We start from the raw sequence: 15408 nt of genomic DNA, 5'->3' as shown, positions 1-15408 counted from the left end.
GTGTGTGTTGCACACACTGCGCACACACGCAAACACAAAGGTTTGTGCGCAATAGCATATCGCTCACTCCTTTCCACAACGTCATAAATCAAAAAACATTTTCCAGAAGATCGTTTTTAAAGTTTCAGAATATAATAAAATGTATTAAAAATAAATATCAAGTTACCTTTTGAACTTTTTACTGTGCAACAGATCTTTTTAGGTAAAACCTGAATGTATTTTATTTATTTGAAAAATATTTAGTACATTAAAAAAAATTATTAAACAATACCTTTTCTTAAAAATGCAAAAACAGCACTTTCTACCCTGTAGCGGGTAAATATTAAGTTTAAAATATGCCTCTTTTGCTGGGATATATTACATTATCTGGGCATTCCGAAAACATGCATAACTGAAAATTGACGATTTTTTTTATGACGTTGTTGAAAGGAGTGAGCGATATATGAAAACTCTCCGACATTCTAAGAAGCACGGTGAAGTCATTCAATATGACCTAGGTACGTAAATTATTCCATAAATGTTACAAAACAGGTCGTTTTGTGGCTTTGATAAAACATGACGGACATCACGCCACGGATCGATTCGTAAATCCGTCAAAACTTGATTGAAGATATGTATAAATATTACAATATTTACTGTATTTGATAGTCCGCCTCCGTAGTGTAATTGTCATCACGGTCGGCTATCGTACTGCAGGTACCTGGTTCGATTCCCAGGGGGGGAGATTCAAATAAATAAAAATGATTTTCTCTCTCTAATATTTATTTAATACGACCCCGGGCTGGTATCTGAAGCGGAGGGCTAATCGCCTTTCCTTCACGTGTTATCGATCAAGATTACACTATGTTTAGATGATGCGTTGCCCTATGCACCATTGGGGTACGGATAAGGGTTTGAAGAAGACTCTATTGAAATCCATCATTCGGCCATGTCGCATTTCATAAACAATTTTCTTTCATTATAGATTTATTTTAAAAAAAGGTTGGTTATATTACAGTATCTACTCAATGAATTAGGGCCACCCATTATTTTTTTGAATACTCTGAAATCTTTTGGATTATTATATTTATTTTACATAAATACTTTAAGTTTTCTATTGACATCTAATATCATGTATATTACCTTCAATAATATGTAAAATATACCTGGATTATTTCAGCCTTTACAAAATTTCAAACCCTTTTTCTGAGAAAGGTCCCTAATTAGCACAGGTAGACAGATAGTTGAAAGTTCAAAAAATAGTCCTATCTCATTTATTAGTGAAGTTTCTTGAGTTCTGGTTGTTGTTTTGTTCAGAGAGGTTATATAGTTATCGTGTCTTGTGAAAAAAACTTAATTTTTAATTTTAGTTCATAAAGTATATTTTTTTTTGTAAACACAAGTGTTTTTTTTGAAAAGGACAAAATGGGAAAAAGTAAAGACATTTCTGAGGACAAAAAGTCTAGTGTTATAGTGCTACTGAAATTAGGAATACTATCTAATAGAGAAATTTCAAAAAAAGAAAACGTTTCTCGTCAAACAGTGGACAGAATTTCAAAATCAATAAAAAATCAGTCACCCGCCACCAGCAATCGGCGAAAGAACTGTCGTAGGATTAGAAAAACAACACCGAGGACTGATCTAAAAATCGTTCAAAGTGCCTTAGAAAACCGTAGTGCATCAGCAAAAACATTAAAAATAAAATTGGAAGAAGAGGGTATAAATATATCGGTATCAACACTGAGGCGACGTCTTTACGAAGTAAATCTGAAATGCAGGCGCCCTGTAAAAGTACCAAAATTGACACCACGAATGAAAGCGGATCGATTAAAATGGGCCAGGCTACATCGAAATTACTCGGTAGATGATTGGAAAAAGGTATTTATTTAAATTGAATTTTCAACATATCATTTTAGTAAATAAACTTATATATTTGAATTAAACTTAAATTTTCATTATTTTTCAGGTCATCTTTAGTGATGAGTGCCGGTTAGAAGCCGTGACAGAGAGCCGTCGATTCGTCAGAAGAACACCAATGGAACGTTACAATGAGGCCTGTGTGGTAAAAGTTATCAAACAACCCCCTGCAACAATGATATGGTCATGTATTATTAACAATTTACCTGGGCCGTTGTTTTTCGTGGAAGGAACAATGAACCAAAATTCCTATAAGCAGGTCCTCGAACGAATTTTATTGCCCTTCAACCATACACTCGACTCAACAGAAGGTCCATACACCTTCATGCAGGATGGGGCACCTTGCCACCGGGTTAAATCAATAATAAAATTTTTGTCTAACAAAAATCTGCCTTTGCTCCCCTGGCCTGGAAATTCTCCGGACCTTAATCCTATAGAAAACGTATGGAGCATGTTAAAAAATAAGGTATACTCATTTCTAAATCCGACAGTAGACTGTCTAAAAAAAATATTCAAAAAATTTGGTCAGAAGACGAAGAAATAAAAAACGTGATAAAACAGTGCATTTTAAGTATGCCAAAAAGAATTGAGGCAGTTATTTCTGCCAAAGGTGGAAATACTATATACTAACTATATTTATATGAAAATATATGCATAATTTAAGCGTAATAAAGTGTTCATGTGTAAATAAAATTCAATGTTGTTTTATTCAAGGTTTTCTCTGAGTTATTCCTGTTTGAATTGAGAAATTGCGCTAAATTCTGCGTGGCCCTAATTCATTGAGTAGATACTGTAGAAGCAGAGAGAGACCGAGGAAAACTTGGCGTATTCAAGTATTTCATTGAAAGTGGTCAGGTCAGGAGACGGAATAATCGTGTATAAACGTGTATGTGTAAAAAAATGCATGAATGTGGAAGAGGTGAAAATTATTAGAAAGACAGATTGGTGTGGTGATCTTTTCTTTCTGCATAACCTGCGGGGAAGCCGTGGGTTGGTTTGTTAGTCAATTAGTTTTTTTTTTTAAATAATTTTATAAATGAATATTCAAATATGTTTACAAAATAAATTTGGTTTTATTTTATAAAAATACTTTCTATTTAATGAAAGAAAATTGGTCACTCCGAAAATGGAGAAAGTTAGAGATTACATCAATATCCTTGTACATAATGGCCAAACTTTCCCCTAAAGGATATCGCTTATTCCTAGAAATTTAGCGACATAGTGAAAGCGACAGTATTCCTTGAAAGAAAACGCACTTGACTGCAAGAATACTGATTTATTTTTATGACTAACATAGCTGCACACTTGACATTGTGTTAAACGGGCGTCTGCAGCCTGGCGTTGATTAAAATTAAACGCACGGTAATTTTGATAAGTTCTTGCGGTTTTCTAACGCGGCTACGTCCCTCATCCTACCCTGCCATGAATTAGTTGCTATGGGTGTCTTCTTCTTCTTCTTCTGACCCTTATCCGCACCCAATGCTGCATAGGGCACTGAATCGTATAGAAGCAGTGTTATCTTGTTCATGAAATACACGAAGGAAAGGTATCAGCCTTCCGCTTCAGGTACCAGTCCAGGGTCGTATTAAATAAATATCAGACTAAAAAATTACTAAGATTTATTTTGACCCTCTTGGGAATCGAACCTGGGACCTCCAGCATGGTAGCCTAACGCTAACCACTACACTATGGAGGCGGACAAACTAATTATCTACTGATAACGCGTTTGTCAACGAGTGTAAGTGTGCAGCTAAAACTGATAAGCATTTCACAGCATTTTGAGTGTGTCTAAATATTTATTCACAAATTTTGGTTTTTCTCCACTTAACGATAATTTTTTTCCATTTTTGACATCTCAACATAGACAAAGAAGAAAATAGAAGTCTGGGTATTTAAAGGGCCTATGAACTGTCAAAGGCTGGTTAAGTGATCACTTTACACAAGTGCAACATTCATCATTCTAACCATGATTGACAACACCTTAAATGTTTAGAATTCCTTCGTATATCATTATCTGATAAATAAAAACGTTCTAAATACAACCATAGATGGCTCCAGTGAACTCACAGGTACAGTGTTATGAGATTAATGATATATGTAGAGGTTCCAAAATTTTGAGTAGTGTGTTTACAATCATGGGTAGAATGGTGAATGTTGCACGTGTGTAAAGTGAACACTTAACCAGTCTACATATAAGCATACCCAGACTTCCATATTCTTCTTCGTCTATATCGAGATGTCAAAAATAACAAATATTGTTAGTTCAAGACCTGGTATGTTCAAACTACCCTTGGATGGCTTGACTCTGTCCAATGTATTTGGACACACTCAATATGTTGTAGAGAGATATTTCATAATTTACAGTTTTTATATTAAAATTAATCATCATTTTGAGTGTGTCCAAATACTTGTTCACAAAATCTGGATTATCTCCAATTACAGGAGTTATTTTCATATTATTTTTGACATCTCATCAAAGATGAAGAAGAATATGGAAGTCTGGGCATTTACTATGACGGTCGTCAGCCCCGTAAATGCCCAGACTTGCATATTCTTTTTCATCTTTGATGAGATGTCAAAGAATAATATGAAAATAACTCCTGTAATTGGAGACAATCCAGATTTTGTGAACAAGTATTTGGACACACTCAAAATGTTGTAAAATTAATCTATTGACACAATGGTAAGAATGTTTGGATGGTAAGAAATTTTCTGCTATGGCATGAAATAATGTTAAAATATTTATGATAATAAATACGACACACAGAGGTCCTCAGAGTTGATTGAAGATCTAAACAAACCAACACACACAATGAAAACAGCAAAACCCAGTAAAAAGGTCAAAACTTTTACACTATTATAGAAATAAGATACTAGGTTTTTTTACTAAGTGTCTTATAACTGGTTTCAACAGTTGAATTAGCGTATTTATGATTGTTCGATCATACCGCTATTTTTATTGCGTATAACCAGTGCCGTTCTGGAGAAAACAGTATTTCTATTTTACTTTACATTTAAAAAAAATACTTCGAAACTATTTAAACACATTTATGGTGATTTTAAAACAAAGTTATATTTTGATTACAAAATAAAATATCACAAAGTTATTGCTTCAAATATAAATTATATTAAAAAATCGCAATAAATTGTATTCGCTTTGAGGAGTACATTTATAATTTAAAAAATACACACACACACACACACACAAATATATATATATATATATATATATATATATATATATATATATATATATATATATATATATATATATATATATATATATATATATATATATATATATATATATATATATATATATATGTATATATATATATATATATATATATATATATATATGTATATATATATATATATATATATATATATATATATATATATATATATATATATATATATATATATATATATATATATATATATATATATATATTTATATATTATATATTTATACAAATATATATTTACGTATTAATTTGATAGCGTCGCGGACTCATGAAACAGAGTTTCTGGGTTTGAACCCACGCAAATTGATACTTTTTTTTAATAACAAAGTCGGTTAGGATCACATAAAAAGTAGTAAATTTAAGTACATATTTTTATATTTTTATATATTTACATATTTTTATAAATAATAAGAACACAAATATTTATATCTAAAAAAAGGGATTTTTATTATTATTCAATACTTTAAGTAGTCTCAATTACTCGAGTCTTTTACTCTTACAAATATTTTTATCATTATGGAAAATCGATATACTTAACTACTAAGCTGGTAAGATGAAAATCTCGTACCGCCCCTGCGCTTGACCACACCAATACATAAAATAAGTGCGTCAGTATTGTTGAATTGAAGAGGTTCCGGTTTTGTGTATCAATTTTGATGTAGGTGAATAGAAGATATTTTTCTACTATAAAGATTGCGTGTGCGGTTTATGTTGAACTTCAAATAGCTAGCATTGCCAGCAATTATTTACAATGGCTCAGAGTAGCGCAGCAATAATTTTTTGACGTCATTGGATAGTTATTTATAATAAGGTAAAAAGGTAAAAAGGTAAAACTATTTGTTTGGTTACTGGTCATAAAAAGAGTTGAAAATATATTCACAACATTTTGAGTGTGCCCAAATACTTGTTCACAAAATCTGGATTATCTCCAATTACAGGAGTTATTTTCATATTATTTTTTGACATCTCATCAAAGATGAAGAAGAATATGGAAGTCAGGGCATTCACGACGCTGACGATCGACATGATTGACAACCACACTACTCAAATTTTTGGTCAACTGATCAAATTATAATCATGTGTACAGCAAGTGCATTAGTCGTCGAATTGTCAAGCTTGCGCGGCGCGCTGCCATAGTCTGTACACACGATGTGTACCTACTGAAGTTTTCACGCAAGATTTTTAATACTACTTTGAATCACGAGTAATCTCTTGAAACCTTCTCTTCAAACACATGAAGGAACGGTGATCAGCCTTCCGCTTCAGGTAACAATCCAGGGTAATATTAAAGTACATGAGTACTATTAGAAGTATGAGTACTACTTTGAATATATTTTTTAAAATTCTTTTTTTTTTTTATAAAATACAATATAACATCCAATTTGGTTTGTAGGACGTCCAATTGGAAATAAAACCCCGTAGTTGACAATGGGCAATTGTTATATGCTACTTCACCATGAATAAAGATAGGAAAATATTCACAAACGGACCCCTGTATAACATTGTTGTGATGTATCAAATATACCGGTTCTTAGTTCTCATGCATGTATCATGCAGGTGATGAAACTATCCCAAAACGTGTTATTAGGATGTTGACTTCAAATTACTATTATTTGTACGGAATTTTATGGTATAAACATAACCATTATATAACCAAATCTTGACTGCTCCCATTCATCCAGGATCTTATATTCACCAACAAAAGTATGACCAAGAAAAATTAAAATAAAAACACTTAAAAAAATATATTTCTCTGCCAAAATTTAGACTGTTAATGAGACGAACACATTCGCTGGAATTCCAGTTTAGAAAAAAATATCTTTATGCTCTCTTTGTGGGGCTTCTAAGGGTTGGTTGGCAATATTTAAACAAGAAACCCGTAGGAAGAATGGAGAGGAAGAGTTGATGGTCAATCTTTAAATCTTTTTCTAAGATGCTATACACTACTTACAATACTTAAAAGATACAATACAATACATTAAAGAAATTCTTTTATTGTCTGCCTCCGTAGTGTAATGGTCAGCACGCTCGGCTACCGTTCTGGAGGTCCCAGGTTCGATTCCCAGGGGGGTTCAAATAAATAAAAGTGATTTTTTCACTGTAATATTTATTCAATATTACCCTGGAATGGTACCTGAAGCGGAGGGCTGATCACCTTTCCTTCATGTGTAAACGATCAAGATAACACTGTGTTATATGACGCAGTGCCCTATGCACCATTTGGGTTTGGACAAGGGTTTTATTATATTTTATTTATAAGTTTTCAAGAGATTTTTAATTCAGTCAATCAATAAGGCAAATTTTAATTAAAATATTACTTATAACGCACACATAGAAGTTAAAAGCAAGGGTGTACATTGGTTTAGCGTGAATAAATTTAGTATTTACTGATACATTTTGAACAGAGAGTGGAAATTCACGTATGATAAAATAATATTAACTCGATATTAACAAAAGGCTCGCGGTAAACCATGTTTTTCTTATGTAATATTAATCACAGGTAATACAATATTGACCTTTCTTCGAACACGTTAAAACTTTATTATGAGCGTAACATAAACAAATTTTAAATTTCATAAATTGATTCGGCAGTCACTTCGTGGTAAAACATATCCATTTTTAATTAATGTTTTACTTAGTAAATACCACTATTTCTTAAAATCTACTATGACACGTGTTTCGATGCATTCCGCATCATTTTCAAACACCGTATGTGAAGCTAATTCTACATTTTAGAGTTGGGTCCTTGGGGTTGCTGCAACATTTTGAAGCAATAAAAATTCATAAAAAATAACAATAAACCCATAATTGACAATATGAAAATGACTAAAGCCTCCCCCCTATCGTCTATGTTCTATATATCTACATATATATAGATTGAAAAGAGAACCAAATTGAGCTAAAATTTGTATTTTTAGAAACGATGAAGCACCTCATGCGTCCGCTATTTCTCATTTGATCCAATTTTAGATTATATGTACGTATAAAGTAAAATATGTACATTATCCAAGGCAAGTGTTTTAAAATACGGCTTATTGTAGTATCTGCACAGTGACGTCACCGGATCTGGGTTTATGCGAAGCCTTTGTACGTAATTTTATTTTGGAATGAACACAATTATTAGCGGATGTCACGAAACTAATGTGAATGCATTGTCAACTGAATTGTGCGTCGTCTATGTGAGTGTTGGGTATTTCATATTTTACATATCGAGTATACAATGAAAAATGAGGTGAAAATTTTATGAATCAGAGAAAATTGGTTGTAAATATATAATATGAACTGAATTATTAAATTAACAGCATATTTTTGATGTTGAAATTAATTGATTTTACCTTGAGTTTACAAATATTTATATTGTAAAAACTTTGTAATAGGTTAGTGGAAAACCCTGTAAAAAAATAAAGATAGATAATTGAGATTTTTATTTAATTTTTTTATTTGTGACATCCCAACATGAAATATAGAAGTTTGTGCATTTACAGGGCTTAGGATTGTCATAGGCTGGTTTATAGTTTAAACGTTGATATATCAAAAACGGAATAATAACTCTTAAGTGAAGAAAACTCAAATTTGTGAACCAGTATTTGGACACTCAAATTGTTGTGAATTGACAATTGTTTGAAAACCCAACGACATACATATTCAGATTTTTTTTAAATTTATATTAATCGATAATTTATATCAGTAGGTAATATGTCATAAATTGTCTCTGGTGGATTTGCTTTTCTATTGGTCGATTAAAGATTTACGTCACTTTAAGCGTTGGTGTTGTTATGTGGCGGTCAGCGTGTTCGCTGGAAGTCCCGGGTTCAATTTCCAGGGGGGTAAACATAAATAGAAGTGATTTTTCACTGTAATATTTATTTAATACTGGAACCTGAAGTGCAGGGTAGATCATATTCATTTTATGTATTCAACAACGATCAAGATAACTCCGCTTTTGTAAAGTACTGACTTTTGATGAAAAAATACCTTTGCAAATTTATTTTTGGATAGATTGCTTATTTTCTTATTTTATTAACCATTTTTTTTTATTTCTGACAAATATTCGATGAAAATATATGACTTCAATACATCTAACATTGAAAGCCATAGCGCGATTAAGAAAATATACAGAATATCAGTTTTTGTTGTCAGCTGACTATAGACCGAATATTAGGATGCGTTATTAAAAATATAAATAATTAAATGTAGCTTTGTTTTAAAATCACTATAAATTTATAGTGATTTTAGAATAAAGTTACATTTTCATTATAAAATTGAAAATCACAAAGTTATTTCTTCAAATATAAATTATAAAAATATAAATTTAAACGTGATTCGAGAATACAAGCAATTATCAAGTAATCTGCCATCGCAGTTTTTTTTTGTGCTGAACGAAAGGGTGCGAAAGAGATGCGCATATGTGACGTTGAACAATATATGTAAAGAAAAACTTATTGATAACGTATTATTGATAGTTAAAAATAGTGATACACAGTGCACGTAAAAAAGACACTTACGACAGGAATAGGCAAGGTTAATACTTTATATACCTTGGGTTATTATCTTTAACCTTAGCAGTAATTAATGTAATTTTACATGTATTGTATTTAAGTAAGTAAATAGATATAGGTATAGATATTTATGAAGATTAATACTCGTCTACCAAGTATATTGCTAAGCAAAAAGAAGAATGTAAGTATGTGTAGTTTTGTAACATTTATTGATATGACATAAAATTTTTGTGATTACATGATGATTTAATGTGAAATTAACACACTTGTATACTACCACTATTGAGTTTGTAAAGTTGTAACAAAAATTTGCATTTTCACCCGTTGATGAGAGCAGCTAAAATCAAAAATGAAAAAAAACACGTGTGTCGAGTTAATTTTGACCAATTTTATTTGTTAAATTTATTATCAAAACTCAATTGAGTTTTTGTGCTCGTCATATAATGTATTTTGTTTGTAAGAACCAAAATCACTCGCAAACGAGAGAAAGCTTATAAAATAAAATTAAAAAGGTGTTTTTTCAACACAAATTTTTAAAAAGTTCTTACTGTTGTAAAGTGATTAGTTTAACTTGAAAATGATAGAGATTTATTTCCCTTACTATTTTTTTATTTGCACACAAACATCAGTTTAATTCAGCTAAATTGTAGTTTTTAATAGACTCAAAGTAATTTTTAATTAATGTTTTATTTAGTAAATACCACTATTTCTTAAAATCTACTGTGACACGATAAAAGTCAGTTTTATCAATCAGTATAATCAGCAAGACGGATAGCACAAAACCAGATAATTTGAAACGTGACCTAACATGCATTTCTCATGCGTGGAACAAACCTTTAGTTCAATTAGTAACCACTTCGTCCTACATACTCGTACAATACAATGAGGAAAACATATAAACGACATTATATTACACGGACGTAGCATTGATGTAAACCTTCGCTATAAACACCTTTTCGGCTTCTCTGCTTTGCATACGGAAAACTGACGAGAACATACGTGTACGCCACATACTGAATTAGCGTGCCTCATATTATATTAACTGACGACATCGAATATTTTTTAAATATAAAAATATTAATAATAAGGAAGTCATTTTTCTGTTGTCAACGAAATTGTGCATAATTGCATGAACTTTATTTTTAATTTTATTGTTATTGACATTTTTTTCAGCAAACCTATAGTGATTTGTGAATAATTTTTTAAAGGTCTAGAATCAACATTTTGACTGTTTTTTGTCTCTTAATCCTTACACATATTTTTAAAAGCGGTTTGCAGTTTTATATATACTATATACAATACAAAATATATTGGATGATTTTTTACGTATATTTAAAAAAATAAAAATAATTAAGTAAAAATGCTATTTTTGTTAAATCATCTTGTAATTACCTGTCAAATATTTAATTTAATAATTGTGAAATGAATGAATTTTATAAGAATGCATAATTGGTCAAACTTCACGTCGCTTCCTTGGATAAATCTGAAGTATTGCAAGGATATGCAACTTAACTAACTAACCAACCAACCATCACGCCACTTCTCACACGGGCAGGCAGAAAAAATAGTTTTTGCAAACGGTCTTCGCCTCTTCCACATTCATGCATCTCCTCACACATACCCGCCGATCATTCCACCCCCTGACCTGACCACTTTGAAATATTTTAAATACTTGATTTTGCCAAGTTTTCCTCGGTTTTAAACTATCCTTTCTTCTCTCATTCGATTCACATGCCCAAAAACTATCTCAACATACCTTTCTTAATTGTATCGATAATGCTTATCTCAGTATTACAATTTTCATATAGGTAAAAATGATGCGGAATGCATCGAAACACGTGTCACAATAGATTTCAGGAAAATGTGGTATTTACCTAATAAAAACATAAATAAAAAATGAAAACTTTGAGTTGGACACAGTCACGTTCATTCGTACGAAGAAACGTTTTTAATGATAAAAGACAATTATTATTATTAATATCATCGCACAGCCTTCGAATCTATAAACGTGTTTGATAAGCGCGAACAATGAATACATTAGCCATAAAAAGTTTTTCTTTAATTTATTACACTTTATAAGAACAACTGTCAGTCGAATACGTAAGACGTACATAATTAGTAAGGAAATAATTTCATTATTATAATTTCCTACAAGGCAATTTCTCGTGAGACATTTGACACAGTCGAACTTATAAATTACAACATTCATACATTGGATTTTTATTTGTTGATTTGGCATTTAATTTGTAGAACCCCATTTAAATTTTGTATTAATTCGCTCACTCCTTTCAAGAACGTCATAAATAAAAAACTTGATTTTTCAGGAGAACGTTTTTAAAGTTTAAAAATAAAACACAATGTATTAAAAATAAATATCAAGACACTCAAGCCACTTAACAATAAATATCAAGCCACTTATTGAACTAGTGCATCAGATCTTTTTAGCTAAAACCTGAAGGTTTATTCTCCGTTTGAAAAATATTTAAAATATTTAAAAAAAATAATTAAACAATACATTTTCTTCAAAATGCAAAAACAACACTTTCTGCCCTGTAGCGGGTAAATATTGAGTTAAAAATATGCCTCTTTTGCTGGGATATAGTACATTTTCTGGGCATTCCAAAAACATGCACAACTGAAAATTGACGATTTTTGATTTATGACGTTCTTGAAAGGAGTGAGAGGATTGTTAAATCAAACACAGATTTTTTGAGTCTACTAAGTTGTATTTTATTGTTAAAAAACACATAAAAATTGATATTGTGACAATTGTTTCATTAGGCGAAACAATTGTCACAATATAAATTTTTATGTGTTTTTTTAAACAATAAAATACAATTTCATTAATTGATTCGGCGGTCACTTTGTGGTAAAATCTATAATAATTATTAGAATAATAATTCTTTTTAAAAAAACACTACATTTTGTCCGCCTCCGTAGTGAAATGGTCAGCACGCTCGGCTACCATACTGGAGGTCTCGGGTTCGATTTCCAGGGGGGGTCAAATAAATATTAGTGATTTTTTCACTGTAATATTAATTTCAATACAACCCTGGACTGGTACCTGAAGCAGAGGGGTGATCACCTTTATTTCATGTGTTAATGATCAAGATAACACTGCGTTTATATGATGCAGTGCCTTATGCACCATAGGTTGTGGATAAGGGTTTGAATGAATGAAAAAAAAGTTTTATTATTCGAGCGCTCTATGCCACAACACTGTTTTATTTCCAAATAAAATATATACAGTTGGACACATCTGCTATAAAAATCATATTCACATCAAGCAATCGTCACTCGTGAGCCCCATATGTTACTATTACTCGTACATACATACGTATACTGCGAACTATAAGTATTGAGGTTATGGAAATTACTAGTATTAGTGACTGTGTACCAATTATGTAAAAACCAAATTTCATACAGTCACCGACGATCGTTAAATGCCAAATCTCTCAGTAAAAAACTAACAATACTTAGATGAAATTACTTATATAATTCAAAGTTCAAGCCAAGCAATTATAATTGACAATTTTATGATATTATACTAAAACTGATTTGTCAATGTGTATATTTATATAAATAACTAGCAAACTATCCCACACACTTCCTCACAGGGGTAGGCAGATAGAATAGAATGCCACACTACTCTGTCCTTGCAAACATTCTTTATCTCTTCCATATTCATGTATCTGCTCATACATACCCCCCAATATTTATTTATATATTCCTTATACATTGTTATATCATGTGTGATGTTGTAAATTGATATATGATTTTCGGTCTATGATTTGACTGGTGAGTTTATATAAGATATAAGTTCTTAATGTTTATAAATCCCACTTGTTCACAAAATCTGGAATATCTCCAGTTACAGAGTTTTTACATATTATTTTTTAACATCTCATCAAAGAAAAAGATAATTAAAATAAATAATAATAAAAGAGTTTCTGCTCAATAAAAAGTTTTTTTCATCTCACCAATAGATGTCTCTAGTGAAGTTCTAGTGATTAAAGAACAATGTTTCAAAATTGGTTCATATACATACAATTTCCAAGAATTTGAGTAGTGTGGTTGTCAATAATGGCTAGAATTGGTGAATCACTTAAACCAGCCTTTGACGGTCGTCAGCCCTGCAAATTCCCAGACTTTCATATTCTTCTTAATCTGTGATGAGATGTCAAAAAATAATATGAAAAATACTCCTATAATTGGAGATAATCCAGATTTGTGAACAAGTATTTGGACACACTCAAAATATTGTAAATTACTGAAATAAGTACGTTTTTAAGCCTAGAACCTTCTTCTTCGCCTCTTCTATTATATTTTTCAAATGTAACACGCAAAACTCAAAAAAACTAACTAACCGTCACACGATTCTTGGGGCCAGTCTAAAAGGGTATGTATTCCCGAAGCGCTGTAAAGCGAGTAGGTACAGTTGCTACTGGCCATCAGATGGCATCGAAAAGTAGAAGCAAGCGAAGCCAAAATAACCGGCGAAATGGGGGCACATGAAGCACCGTTTAAATTCCGGTCCTACGAGGCAAAATCGGTCACCGGTAATCAATAATTCATTTAAAATCACTCGACATCACCGCATGCATCAACATTCAGAGCTGATAACTGCTGTATCGTATTTAGATACTAAAAATATTATGACAAAGTATTAATAACATACTATCGGCTTAAATTGGCTGACATTCCAACACATGGTCGTATTAAATCGCGATTTAAATAAATTACAAGACTAATATGGACAGAACTCTCAGTTCTTTAACTTAAAAAATAGAAATAATTTATAAATATATATATATATATATATATATATATATATATATATATATATATATATATATATATATATATATATATATATACATATATATATATATATATATATATATATATATATATACAATATATGTACATTTATGTAAGTTGAGTATGAATCGGACTTATCATTAAATTTTACGACACGCACCTTGATAATTCAACCAAAAAATGTGGATATAATATTCTATTTTATATTATTTTTTGACATCTCATCAAAGATGAAGAAGAATATGGAAGTCTGGGCATTTACGGGGCTTACGACCGTCATAGGCTGGTTTGAGTGATCACTTTACACACGTGTAACATTCACCAATTCTACCCATTATTGACAACCACACTACTCAAATTCTTGGAAGTTCTATATATATGAACCAATTTAGAAACCTTGTTCATGAATCACTAAAACTTCACTAGAGACATCTATTGGTGAGATGTAAAGAAGCTTTTTATTAAGCAGAAACTCTTATATTAGTATGTGAGATCCGAATCCTGGATTATAATCACACACATGAGAAACGCCAGAAAATACCATTCTATTTTATATACCATTCTATCAATATTATAGTCTTGACACTATTAAATTCAAGAAACCTATTTAATCAATATATATATTTCAAAATTTCAACAACCTCCTTTAGGAAATTAAAATATAAATGACAAAAACACTCTAAAAAGAAACTTAATGAACACTATTAACATATACAGATTATATAATACGCACAAGAGCTCAGTTTCTTTTTTGCAGAGACTCAGCGCAACTAAAATCATGAGATTATATTAAGTAGAAATGTAACTTTAAACATAAAGAGTAAATCCATTCACAAGTAGGCATAGGCTATGAAACTTATAAAGTTGAAGCCTGAGTAGGTACATGATAAACGGTGTTGCATAAGCCGTAGCTAGATTTCAGAGTCACTTGGACGTTAGGTAAT

At 31.0% G+C, this 15408-nt stretch overlaps 1 protein-coding gene across 9 annotated transcripts in view; it reads right to left on the bottom strand.

The window, feature by feature from the left end:
• sdt (MAGUK p55 family member stardust) overlaps positions 1–15408 on the bottom strand; it is a 190384-nt gene that overhangs the window by 34147 nt on the left and 140829 nt on the right. The gene's annotated exons all lie outside the window — the stretch shown is intronic.

Source organism: Brachycentrus maculatus, unplaced genomic scaffold (assembly GCF_059751285.1).
Source record: "Brachycentrus maculatus isolate JH-2025_06_01 unplaced genomic scaffold, ASM5975128v1 h1tg000007l, whole genome shotgun sequence".
NCBI lineage: Eukaryota > Metazoa > Arthropoda > Insecta > Trichoptera > Brachycentridae > Brachycentrus > Brachycentrus maculatus.
The sequence above is the reverse complement of the archived record's forward strand: the minus strand, read 5'-3'. Positions and strand labels throughout refer to the sequence as shown.